The 14605-nt window shown below is 38.1% G+C and overlaps 1 protein-coding gene across 14 annotated transcripts in view; it reads right to left on the bottom strand.

Moving 5' to 3' along the window:
• Positions 1-14605, bottom strand: part of LOC136838764 (fasciclin-2-like) — a 267449-nt gene that overhangs the window by 165842 nt on the left and 87002 nt on the right. For 2 of the 14 annotated variants that reach the window (XM_067104249.1, XM_067104262.1), the window contains exon 1: positions 8285-8469. The exons of 11 other annotated variants lie outside the window; for them this stretch is intronic. The gene's annotated coding sequence lies outside the window, so the exon portion shown is untranslated. Of the gene's footprint in view, positions 1-8284; positions 8607-14605 lie in introns of those variants that run through there. One more of the 14 variants, XM_067104265.1, reaches the window with a different exon arrangement.

Raw genomic sequence — 14605 nt, 5'->3', positions numbered from 1 at the left:
CACACACACACACACACACACACACACACACACACACACACACACATATATATATATATATATATATATATATATATATATATATATATATATATATATATATATATATATATATATATACACATATATACATTATATACACACACACAAAAAAAGTACATAGACACACCTACATAACAGGGGCCATTCACCTCAATATACGAACTCGCGCAGAGTACCCCTTTCAAAAGCTCTATACCTCCCCTTCAGGTTCCTTGACAGCTAACGAGGATAGTGCGCAGATAAGCAAGAGTAAAGTGGTCTGTCCTTATTCATGAGTGGCGATGAGTATGGTGAAATATACGGGATAGATAAGGACGAATAAGGATTCGTAATTATTCGCGGCTGAAGAGGCGTCGAGTACAGCAGTAACGAGTTTCGCTGCGAAGACAGAGAGAGAGAGAGAGAGAGAGAGAGAGAGAGAGAGAGAGAGATTATTATCACAAATTGTAATGCTAACACATTTACAAACTAACTAAGCAATAAAAATATAATTACTATATTCATTAATGCTGCCAACGAAACACTATGTCGGGGATAAACAAATACAAAACACATCCAGTGAGCAACACTGCAAACAAACAAAGAGAACGAAAAACATTGAAACCCCACAAAAAAGCATTAGACAAAGAAGGGAAACCAATAGAACAGGAGGGGGAAAAAGGGAGACCTAACACACGAAAGCGCGCATGCGTCCTCATCTTCAAGTGACGGAAAACGAGTGGCCGTCTAACGAGGGGAAATTCAAGAAAGGAAGTCAGGAGGAGAGGGGAGAGGAGAGGGGAGAAGGGAGGGGAGGGGAGGAGAGAAAGGGGGATCCCGTAAATTCAATGAGATGGAATTGTATTTTCTAATTTGAGGGGATATAATCGCGATGCTGCTTCTAGAGAGAGAGAGAGAGAGAGAGAGAGAGAGAGAGAGAGAGATCTTCAATGCCCAGCTATGAGGTGGATCTGGACACAAACACGTTAAGGTAAGTAGACATTTATAAATGTGTAGGTATATATATAGTCATACAGATGCCCTCTGGAGACTGTTTATTGAGAAATATGGGACAGCCTCCCCAGGGCTTCCAATACTTTCAGACTCCTCCCCATTAACCTGAAACTTTTCCTTTACCCTCAGAGTAGCCATTACCTTTCCATTCCCCCCTCTAAATACACTGGACCAGCTTGCCTTCCTTTCCATCTTCGGTTGAAATTCAAATCAGCTTTCTATTCTATTTCCACCACCCTTATTAAAACCAGTCACAACAGGCATCCACGGCATCCGTTAAAACTACCCTCCCTTTTCCCAACCACCAGCAATATGACATAGCCTGAACATCCACGCAATTCCGATATAAAAACATACCTAAACCCCCAACCTCTGAGCATTTTCGAACCATGAACATGCGTAAACCTCCAACCTTCAAAAGCCATTTCAAACCCTAAACCCCAGACCTCAAACGGCCCCCTAAAATGCCCGTAACCTCAACCTCAAGCTCTTCAGGTGTCGTACTTTCCGATGATGTCTGTAACTTACGAGACATTCGCGATGTGCTCGTAACTCTGGCAAGGTTAAAGGCATGGAGGGGAGGGGGGTATTTTGGGGGAGAAAACATCAAAACCTGCTGCTCTGCATATAACTCAATGTTTATTACATATGTTTGACGAGAGTCGTGTCTTCATGTTAAATTTTAGTCCTTTTACGTGAATATTTGTATGAGTTGAGTTTTAATTGAAAAACTAACTACGAGCTTTTGTTGACAAAATCTCATGCTTGTTGTATTTACAGCAAATTACTTCGTTCACAGCATAAACAAAACAAATAACTTAGCCAATACAAAAAAAAACACTAAAAAGCCTAAGCATTTCATTCCAACTTACGCCATCTCTTCCAGAAACGTCATCTCCCCAATATACATAAAAAACAGGACGCTCCCCCCCCTTTTTCTTTCTATTGGCCCTCCCTATTGCCACCTTTTTGATGCGGTCTCCGAACACACCAAATCATAATTCAAAGGGGAAAAAATAAATGGTTATTCTTCGGACGCCCAAATAGTTCCTTCATTTCTCACCTCCTCCAGCTTTCTTAGAAATTTTCTTTTCCTTAGTCATCACTTTTTGTCACATTTAGCCATGGAAGATCTCACACTATTATAATATTTTCCCTTCTTACTTTAATTTATGTATGTTTAGTTATTACATTATTATTACACACACACACACACACTCTCTCTCTCTCTCTTTCTCTCTATCTCGCCCCCTCTCTCTTGGTAAATCCAAGCTGCAATAATTTATTCCCTTATCTATAATCTACATTAATCATACCTTATAAATACTGTGAAAGTCTTTTCTTGCTTTACTTCCTACGCTCTCTCTCTCTCTCTCTCTCTCTCTCTCTCTCTCTCTCTCTCTCTCTCTCTCTCTCTCTCTCTCTCTCTCTCTCTTCCTTCCAGTAGAGGGAGGTAATACTGCTTCTGCTGAGCAAATGCACATTCCTTTCATACGCCGCCTTCCATATTCAACAACCACTTCTTATTTCAAATTCTTCTTCTTTCTTGCTCTTATCTCTTAAAATCGTCCGTCACCCTCCAACAAAACCCAAGGAGGACCTCAAGCCCAGTTTTGAAGGAGAAGAGGGAGCCCTAGAGTCGTTTGTCTCCCTAACGACTTCCCTGGTTTCTGGCCCTTGTCAACGCACTTTCATCAAGGACGAGTTGAAGAGGGGGAGGGGAGGGGAACGGGGGGAGGTTACGTCCCCTATAGACGATGAGATGAGTGGGGGAAGATTCCCCCACCCCCGAATTTATCTAAAAGTGTCCCATTCACAGTGTTCAGCAGGTTTCATATTCCTAGTCATGCCCAAGGTCTGCTCCTGGTCCCCTCACAGTTCTTCCAAAAATATTTCTCCCCATCTCTCCTGCTGCGACGCCCTAGAAATCCCTATTTCAGTTTATTTATCCTGCAAAGTTTAAAATTTTTAGAGTCGCATACCCTTCCTGGTTTCTTGTCCCTTGTCTTCCCTTGGTCTCGAGCACCTCAGTCATACCTAGACCTCAAAATCTAAATTTCCAGGTCTTAATAAGTCTCCCATCCCCAGTCCTCACCCAGGAGTCATTTCCATTCTTGGGCACCCTACTCTCCTCCTCACCTGGTCTATTATTCTTACCAGGGCCACATCCAAAGGGTCTTCAACTCCTAGTCTTATGCAGGTCCCCTATTCCTAATCCTAATCCTCCCCAGGTCATGAATTCCCAGCCTCTCCAGACCTCATATTCCTGGGCCGATTTCTATTCCTCCTGCACCCATTCACATAAACCTTCACGCTCGAAGTAAATGGCACCATGGAAAGAGAAAGGTCAGCAGGAATAAAAAGGCCCTACACAATAAATGCCTCGGGGGCAAAAGAATATTACCCAATTGATCCAGTGGAACAACAACACACTTATTATTTATCGGTGCAGTTATACGAGAATACAACACACGACGGGGGAGGTCGAATCACTATCTATCGGTTCTAAATTGCCACGGGGTGATTCTGTATTGCTTAGGTCAGCAAAGATGTTCATATATATACTTACACACACACACATATATATATATACATATACATACATACATACTGTACAGGGAACATATACAAACCAACCACCCAAACCATGACTTAAAAAAAAACTGGGGAAAAACACGACAAAAAAGAATTGGAATGTGAATGAAAGAAAAAAAACGGAATAAATACGAACTGCAATATAAAAAAAGTAAACAGCAAGCCAGTTATATATATATATATATATATATATATATATATATATATATATATATATATATATATATATATATATATATATATATATATATATTAAAAACTGAGAGTTGTGTGTGTGTGTGTGGGGAAAAGAAGAAGAAGACGAAGAAGAAGAATAAGAAAGAGGAGGAGGAGGAGGAGGAGGAGGAGGAGGAGGAGGAGGAGGAGGAGGAGGAGGAGGAGGAGGAGGAGGAGGAGGAGGAGGAGGAGACTTGAACGAGGCACATTCCATAAATCAGACAACTTTTAACACCATACATCCGACTGGTTCACCATCTCCCTTCCCTAACAACGCCCCCCCCCACAATCCCTTCTCCAATTCACCTTCATAAGGGCCTCTTCACCCATCTCCCAACGACCAACTCTATTCCACACCCTAGAGTCCTGCCACTGAAAAAATAAATATAAGGCCCCTAGGGAGCAATTTCCCCTCGCATCTCTTCTAAAGCAACACCCTTTTTTCCTCCTGACCTGCGCAGTATATTAGGAAATACGTGATACTGAACGCTCCGTACATCTCCTCCTTTGCCGTTGACAGGCTGAAGTTTAAGGTCAAGTTGAAGATCTGAGGGTCACGACGGCATGAGTCGCTTAAGGTCAGACCTCTTGAGACTAATGACTCAATCCGAGCTTCATCTCGGGAACGATAGAATAACCCGAATCCTATGATAAGACACTGTAGGGGAATGGCGGAAAATTAAACAGGTTGGGAAGAATAAGTTTCTACTATAAACAAGTAAAAAAGGTCCGAAGTTTCTTCGGCGCAATCGAGTTTTTTTTACAGCGTATAATGCTGTATTAAACTCTCAGCCACAGCCCATGAAACTCCCAGCCGCGGCCCATAAAACTTTCAGTCACGGCCCGGTGGTGGTCTGTGTTGTCCAGACGCAAGTTCATGGCTAACTTTAACCCTAAATAAAATAGTTAACTACTGAGGCTAGAAGGTTGCAATTTGGTATGATTGATGATTGGAGGGTGGATGATCAACATGCCAATTTGCAGCCCTCTAGCGTCAGTAGTTTTTAAGATCTGAGGGCGGACAGAAAATGTGCGGACGGATAGATAAACAGCCATCTCAACAGTTTTCTTTTACAAAAACTACAAACTGAATTCTAAAAGAACTTAGAAGGAACGATGGAAGATTAAAAATGCTGGACAGAGCAAGTTTCTAATATAAAAGAAGCTAAAGCTCTCAAGGAATAGTCTCACTTCAAAAACAATTTCGAAAAATCACGTCTTCTCTTCAATGTGTACTTTCCACGCTGAAGAAGGGACTTGATGTATAGAAAATCTGAGATGAGACTGTATTCCTAGAACTTGTATCTTTTTTACATTGAAAAAGTTCTTTAAAGCTCGTCCATGCTAAGGTCATGCGCTTTAATAGCAGGATACAAAAAAGAACTCGGCATCTCTACAGATTCTCTGGTCGAAGAATTCTTCAAAATTAGCAATATCAGCGTCATTTCAATATTTCTTGTATATCTACCATCCATTATCACTTTAAATTTCATTGCACAAACGACAATGTGACTCATTAACAAGAGTACAAATAAAATAAGGCCTTCTGCAAGGTCATGAAAAACAAACCACATCTTAAATTCCACTACCCTCTTGATTTACGTTGAATAGCCTTCCCCACACGGATTGCGTAATTTAACAGAGAGAGAGAGAGAGAGAGAGAGAGAGAGAGAGAGAGAGATTTCAAACAAGAATCTTTCCTGTCATCCGAGAAATATTTTATATATATATTAAGAGATAATCTTTCACCAACCAGCCAATAACATTAACAGCCTTCTAGTGGAATGAATGAATGAATAAATGAAGTGTTTATCAAGCTCTTGCAATCCTTCCCATGTCCTATGCAGAGTAGCCTAAAAGCATTACAAAAACATACAAAAATCCTGCCTACCTTGACTGACAAAACAGAACCGCCCCTCTCTCACTTACCAGCCATTGTCGCGATCCTATTATTCATTTGGGCTGTCACTCAGCCCCTCCTCCTTCCTTGAAGGAGGTCTAGGACCTGTTGTAGGATCCATTACATAGTGTGACTGTTCCCACCGAGTCAAGAAGGCCATTACATGAAAGTTAATGGCTTAAACTGCTGCCTTATCATTTTCTCCCGGCAAATTTTGCTCGTCAAAGAATTGAAATTTAGTTTCTAACGCATGGATTATTTGAGAACGTATTAGCGAGCGCTAAGTATGAAGCGTGAACAATGATATACTATAGCCGCCAGTATGAACATACGGATACATTCTTATTTTTGCATATATGAGTACTTGTAATTTTAAATACATTCACATCTCTCTCTCTCTCTCTCTCTCTCTCTCTCTCTCTCTCTCTCTCTCTCTCTCTCTCTATATATATATATATATATATATATATATATATATATATATATATATATATATATATATGTATGTATGTATTTGTAATTTCAGATACATTCACATCTCTCTCTCTTTTATATATATATATATATATATATATATATATATATATATATATATATATATATATACATACATACATACATACAGGATAAAATCAATTTTTCTACACCACAATTATGACTAAACGTTACATCCAATTTAGACTTCAAACGAAATCATAGACCAAACACTGACGTCCCCAAAGGTAATGGACGAATGTAAGCCAAAACAACCGTACAGAAACACAAAACACAAAATGTCCTGTAATCACAGCAGTCATGAAAATATTTACCGATGCAAATAAAATATTAATACAATAAGATGAAGGTTCATTAAGTCTCATAAAAAAATAAAATGAATAGAAGAGATAATCACTTGTCGTCTACATAAGGTTTATTTGATATTATAATGTTGTTACTATTCAGTTCATATAATACACTAAATGTGAAAATCATTTAAAATTATAAATATTCAAACTTTTAACACTTTTCATTTCTACGTAAACCTTAAAAAATAACCAACAAAATTAATCAATAAAATTTACGATAATTCAATCAAGAGACGATTTTACAACTGTTAAGTGAGCAACGGAAAACACAAACATCGCCAAGACGACAGAAAAGAGAGAAAAATAGGCCACACCTACTCGTGAGCCAAGTGGGCAATATTTCCTTTAAAGATACGACGAAACTGTTTTTTATTCTAGCAAAAAATACCCCTACAGCTTTATTCCAAAACATCCAACATTTCTCCCCCCCCCCGGCCCGCCCCCCGAAACACAGCGTTCCTCTTCCCGAAAAATTACAAAGGAACGTCGTCGCTTTTCCCCCAGATTCTGAAACATACATTTCCCGTGAAAATAATGAACGGAGCACAGTGCCCATAAATTCGGCAACAAATGAGAGGGGATTTTTTCCCCCCAATCTCCAATCGAGGGATGCAACAGATTTCTCTTGCGGGAAGAGCCTAAATATCTCAATAACCATTTCTCTGTCGCTGCAAAATTTCAACCATTTAAACTGAAGGCCTATGATGATACAATTTACAAATGATATACGACTTCATTAGGAACTATGTTTGATATAATTCAAATATACGTAAAAATAATGATATCCGCGTGAAAATTCGCAGAGAGAGAGAGAGAGAGAGAGAGGGGGAGGCAATGCGACACGAAAATTACATATGCAGTTGCTTATTGAATTGTCGCGGAGCTGGAGATAAACAACAACTAAGAATAGACATCCTTACTTCCCGCATATATAAATACATACATATATATATATATATATATATATATATATATATATATATATATAATTATATGAACACATATTACTTATGTAATAATAATAATAATAATAATAATAATAATAATAATAATAAACAAAGTTATAAGTATGAACAAATAAACATCATTTAACCACGTCTGAACAGCTTCTATCTCACTGCCTCACTCTCCTTATGCTTTTGGACTTGTCCAATTACTACATTTATCGGCCACGCCCGTCCTCTGTTCTGCCCGCAGCTGGATCAAGATCAAACTTCGGCCGGACACATGAAACTTGTGTGAGCCTCTGCGAGCCGCGAGGAAGGGTGTGGAGAGAGAGAGAGAGAGAGAGAGAGAGAGAGAGAGAGAGAGAGAGAGAGAGAGAGAGAGAGAGAGAGGAGACTTAAAGCTACAATCTGTTTCTTAAAAAGTGGACAAATAAAAATTTCATTTCACGTACAAAGATTTAATGAGTTATGAATTTACTATTCAAATCGCATACACAAAGAATAATATATTCATTACTTTAAGATGCACAATGAGATAAAAAAAAAACTATGTAAAGAAAAAACTTGTTAACAGACAAAGAGAAACCTTCTATGTAAAGAAAAAACTTCTAAACAGACAAAGAGAAACCTTCTAAGTCACAAAAGCATTGTGAAAAAAATCCACAGAAAGTGAGGAGTGACAGAGTCCTTCTCGTCTATAAAAAGTAATTTACCGAAAAAAAAAATTAATCAAGTTTCTCACTCACTCCTAAACGTCCTTTGATGTAAGCCCCAATTCCACAGCAGGGCCGAAAAGGAGGGGCGGAGATGTTCAGAATAAGAGAGAGAGATGACCTTCGGCGTTGCCTTGGCACTCCAGGAGAACACAAACACTCACACAAACAGTCACCAACTAACTGGTTAGTCCCGTAGCACCAACTGGGCCACCAACGCCTTTCCTCTTTCCAGTACAACCATCGGAGGAGTCAAGTCAATGACGGCGCCTCCGGGAAATGAGCAAGCCCTCTCTTTTTAAAGGCCCATGACTCACCCTCTCGCTCTTTCCTCAGAGTCACTCGGAGAGCCTCTGGGGGTGGCACTGCTGGTGCCCGGCGACGACGACGCCGCCGCAGGCCCTTCGTCATGTGACGCATTTCTCCACGACGACAACGAGATACGTCGTAACCAGAACACACACCCCACGTCGTGCAATTGGAACTTCAAGAGTTCAAGCGATGCATTGCCCTGCTACCCTACTACAGTTCTTGCATTTTCATAATTTACTGACATTTGTGTCTGTTATTTATCTGCTATTTTATTTTTTCTTTCGTTTTAAAAATTTACTTAAATTTTAATCTGATCATTTATTTTTTGTTTTTTAGTAAGTGATCTCTTCTTTCTTTTTGTATTTCCCATTACCATCTCTTCCTTCTTTCTCATGAACACCATATTCATTGGAAGCTTGAATTTCAAGTCAGTAGCCCCTGCAGGCTTGTTTATATGAATAAGGTGCATCTTTTGAATAATAATAATAATAATAATAATAATAATAATAATAATAATAAAAATAATAATAATAATAATGACTTAAAAACTCTCAGTATACAAATGCCATCGTATTTTTTTAATAATAATAATAATGACATGAAAAACAAGAAAAAAAAAACCTTCTCTTTCAGTATACAAACACCATCGACTCTCCATTTACCGTCCACCTGCACGCTTCCCGAACCTCTTTTTGTGATTTAATTTGCTGAAGAGGACTTTCTTGGCCATCTCCAGAAGGGGACGGAAAGAAGGAAAAAAGAAGCAAAGGTTCTCCACACACACAAAAGCGGACGGCGGAGCGGCTGGCGTAATCTAATTCTGAAGGGCAACGCCCTGCTACGCGGGCTGGAAACGTCCCATCTCCCGGGTAGCCCATCTATACTCAGCAATATGCTAGGCCCCCCAAAAATCAACGAGTTGAAGCCTTACAGTTGCAAAAGGGAAAGTAAATTAAACCGTTAAAAGCAAAATCTGCTCAATCAAGAGACAACGCATTTAGAAAGTGAAGCCTTGAACTCATTGCAACTTAAGATAACTACCTTTTTTTAATATATATACATATACAGTAGACATATATGTGTATATATATGCGTGTATGTGTACAGTATACATATATATAAATATAAATATATATTATATATATATATATATATATATATATATATATATATATATATATATATATATATATATATATATATATATATATATATATACACACACACACACACTTGTGTTTGTTCAGCAAAACTGTTTATTCTTGATTTACCAGAATGTGGCCGTGACCACCTTCTTAGATTTCTCTGTAAACACAATGTTGAGGAAAACACCTCTCTCTCTCTCTCTCTCTCTCTCTCTCTCTCTCTCTCTCTCTCTCCATATATAGACATAGTAAACAGATATTTACATGGAATCTGCATGAACCGAATTCACGACGTTTCCTTGCAGCTACAGTCACTTGGAAATATTTATCATCAAAATCTATAACTACACCTTTCTATGCCATCTTGCAGTTGGAAATGCAACCAAACAGACAGAAGGTGACTTAACAACGTCTGCCCAACACTTCAGCGAGCCTTCTCATGCCTCTTCCTCTATGCGTTCGTTTATTCTACCATCCAAACAGTTATCCTTTTCAATCTTTGCGCTTCCATTCCTCCATCCTACATAGGGTCAGTCTTCAGTCATCCTGGTTTCAGTATTTCAACCTTGTCAAATTCAAAGTCAACGTCCACTCTTACACAAAATTTTCAAGCCTCAAAAGTGAATTATCAGTCTATGCAATTTTTCCTTACTACTCCCACTCTAAACTTTCACACGGGCACATGGTGGCCAAGTACATACTTCGCAACGAAATCTTTTATTTTACCATGCAATTAACCATGAGAATAATCAACTTTGAAACAAAATCTTCTTCTATTTTACCATGCAATTAAACCTGAGAATAAGCAACTTTGCAACAAAATCTTCTCCTATTTTACCATGCAATTAACTCTGAGAATAATCAACTTTGCAACGAAATCTTCCATTCAATATGCAATTAACTCTAACTATAATCAACTTTGCAAAGAAATCTTCAATTTTACAATGCAATTCACTCTGAGAATAATCAACTTTGCAACGAAATCTTCTTCAATTTTACACTACAATTAACTCTGATAAAAATCAACTGTGCAACGATATCTTCGTCCATTTTACTATTCAATTAACTCTGAGAATAATCATTCACCAATTCCCCATTCTCCAAAACAGAAATTAAATGACTACAAAATACATCAAAATATAAGACACCCACGTCTAGGCTCTCCTCTCCTCTTCTAAAACAATCAGTCGCCGTTATCTGCCAAGTCAGCATTAGGACTCTGAAATCCTCTTAAGGAACTGTAATTCGGATCATATTTTCTCGAAACTCTTGACATTTCCGTATGCATTTCTCTCAGACGTAAACCTCAGAAAAGCTTATGTACCAACTTTTATCTTTGCTCTAAAACCTTTAGCACCCCGCGGCGTAAAGAGGGAAAATCCGATTTACAACAGGCTCCCAGCCTCTTTCTCACCCTGGTCCATAGTGCTCTTTCTCTACCATGGGCACTGTGTTGTGATTATATATATATATATATATATATATATATATATATATATATATATATATATATATATATATATATATATATATATATATATTTATTTATATATATATATATTATATATATATATATATATATATATATATATATATATATATATATATATATATATACATACACATATATATATACCGTATAATATTATATATACACATGTACACACATACACACAGACTATATATTATACATATATACATATATATAATATACACACACATACATGTGTGTGTGTGTGTGTGTGTGTGCGAAAACGGAGAGAAAATAGAGGACATTAACTACGACACAGAACGTGTCCCAGTGAATTTTCTGAAGTCTGCCTCGTCGAAACGGCCACTTGAAGTTATCAATATGCGATAAAATCTCAATTTCCTTCCACATAAGTTCGGGAAATTTGCCAAAAACTGAAGCCAAACTAAAATATACGAACACCAACGTGTAGGATGGAAGACAGATCAAGTTTAAAAACCCAGAAAAGCGGCCACATCAAAGGAAAGCCCCCAATTCTTGGATGACTCAAAAGACTAATCAATCAAAATAAAGTGAAAACAGACAAACAAATAGAATCATCACATATACGACACATGTACAACAATAAACAGGATAATGACACCACACTTCAAGCCTTACACTCCAGGATGAGGATGCACATCCTGCCATGTCTTTCTGTCGTGAGGGTGACGCACACACAAACACACACACACGCACACACTCACACATTCTTGCCACGATTATTAATACTACCAGGTTTAAATACAGCTCTCTATTGCTTCGTATAATAATATCTGTAACGGTTAATGTCCTGAGATGAGCCGCACATAAAACCTTTTGATTAGTGTTCAAGGTTTCACCGAGGAAAAAGAATAATTCTCTCTCTCTCTCTCTCTCTCTCTCTCTCTCTCTCTCTCTCTCTCACACACAAAAACCTCCTAAGACAAAGAAGCCTTCGCGCTCTACCAAACAAAGATTACCGGATTAAAGAATGGGAAAAATAGATACCCAGCAAATAAAATAATTGCTAAATTTAGACAAGGGTCCTGAATCATCGTGGGAATTTCCTGTCAAAAACAGGCTGAGAAACCATGTGCAGCGTCTTATCGCAGAACGTTTCTCATTCTTCAAGGAAAAAAAAAAAAACACACACACAAAAATTAAAACGGCAGAACGTTTCGCTTTCTTGAAAAAAAAAAAAAAAAAAAAAAGGCAGTTCAATACAGGATCCTTCTCATTCTGGAAAAATCTTGACGCGCTGTTTCTTTTTTCTTTTTCTTTTTTTTGTAAAAGTAATCCTTGAACAATTTTATAAGTGTTTAAGGAGATGTACTTTTCCCAAAATGTTCGTTAACATTTTGAACTGTGTAATTAATAGCACAAGCAGAGAGCACAATGCAGAGTTAATAAAAATCAAGTACTAAGATAACACATTAGAGATAGATCAATATTTCCATAAATGAAAAAATAAGGGTTGGATAGTGAAATTTGTAAAGCTAAAAATCATATTCCCAGATGAAAAAAAGAGGTGACTTTACTACAAAGGTTCAATTCTGAAAAACGCAATTCACATATTTAAATTCCTACCAGTGTGTTCCCCAATGTATAAAACACTTCCATTTCCTTCCTTCACAGAACATTAAGCAGCTCTGTTCTTTAGGTTACTCTGACTAACAAATAATGCTTTACCAAGAACAGGATGCGTTATTAAAAACAGAAAAGCTTCAAGGCCGTCACCAACATCACCGTAACTGTAGCAGAAGTAAAGCCAATGTCAATAAAACAAAAAACAAAAACTTAGCCGAAGTTTCTTCTGCGCAATCGAGCTTTCTGTACAACGTATAATGCTGTATAAAACTATCAGCTACGACCGTTGCCGGAATGCCGGTAGCGCTTCAGTTGCTTCCCAGATGCGGTAGAGTGAGGGTGCGTCGAAGTCCTCCGGAAAGCGCTGCCAGACGCACGACCCATGGCTAACTTTGACCTTAAATAAAATAAAAACTACTGAGGCTAGAGGGTTGTAATTTGATATGTTTGATGATTGGAGGGTGGATGATCAACATACCAATTTCCAGCCCTATAGCCTAAGTAGTTTTTAAGATCTGAGGGCAGACAGAAAAGTGCGGACGGACAGACAAAGCCATCTCAATAGTTTTCTTTAACAGAAAACTAAAAGGGAGTAAAGAGAGCAAGAAAAATAAAAAAATTTATATGACAGTCATCGCTTATCGCAGACGTAGGCTACACTCGACAGCCCATAGCGCAATCACGCACTTTCTCATAACAGAATTGAGTGCTCAGAGGTAATGTACGTCTTTACCTCCGACCTGAATTAGACTTAAGACAGGTCCATTTACAGCCTTATCAGCTGCCTTGGAGGAAGCTATTCCGACCCAAGACTTTTTTGATGTGGGTTCCTTCACTTGAGACCTATTTCCCCCGCAAAAAGTCACTCGTAAAAGGAACATATCTGGCAGCAGAGTTATCTGGATCCGCGAGAGAGAGAGAGAGAGAGAGAGAGAGAGAGAGAGAGAGAGGCTGACTCATCGACTCCAGTGGACCTCATAAAACAGCAGAAACTGCCAAAGTTTGGCTAATGCGTGAATCTTGCTCTCTGCTTCGCCAATCGACAAGCGGCGATAAGAGAATACTTACACGGCATGGAAATATATAATCAGTTTTTCTCCCCCTCTCAGTCTCTCTCTCTGAGAGAGAGAGAGAGAGAGAGAGAGAGAGAGAGAGAGAGAGAGAGAGAGAGAGAGAGATCAAAACCTGCAGAGCCTCAAGCCTTATATTCTAAAACCAGAAGTAGTCATCACACAAGGAATAACCTCACAATCAATATCTGGAAGTGAGACGTAAAATGATAACAAGACATATGGGAAATGAGACAGAGTATAAAAAATATACATCGGTAAATGTAAGAAAATAGATGGAAATGACACGCATTGAAAATGAGATGAAATGTCGCAGAACTGACAACAACAACAATAAACCTTTGGAAGTTGTCTGCGAAGTGGGTTCATCCAGCATCAGGCAGTGAAAGTATAGATGTGGCCGTGAATTTTTTAGTTACTTTGGAACAACGGCCTGATATACGATGGAAATAATAGAAAAAAAAAACCGGGCATGGAGAGAGAAATGAATAAGATACATACATGAAATAAAGAGAAATTTTCCAGAAAAACAGACGCAGGAATTTACACGAAAGGGGATGAACAACAAACGTGAGAAATATGAGAAAACACAACCAAAAAAATAAAAATAAAATACGAATACTAGAATTCGAAAAGAATGCAGACACCTGATACACTTAGATGGGAGGGACACAAAATAAGATGAAATGGAAAAAGGATAAATACTAGAAATAAAAGAGGGTAAAATTCTCTTTATATTGACTTTCCA

This window comes from Macrobrachium rosenbergii, chromosome 5 (genome assembly GCF_040412425.1).
Source record: "Macrobrachium rosenbergii isolate ZJJX-2024 chromosome 5, ASM4041242v1, whole genome shotgun sequence".
Classification (NCBI taxonomy): Eukaryota; Metazoa; Arthropoda; class Malacostraca; order Decapoda; family Palaemonidae; genus Macrobrachium; species Macrobrachium rosenbergii.
Note: the sequence above shows the minus strand (reverse complement) of the source record. Positions and strands in the feature narration are given on the sequence as shown.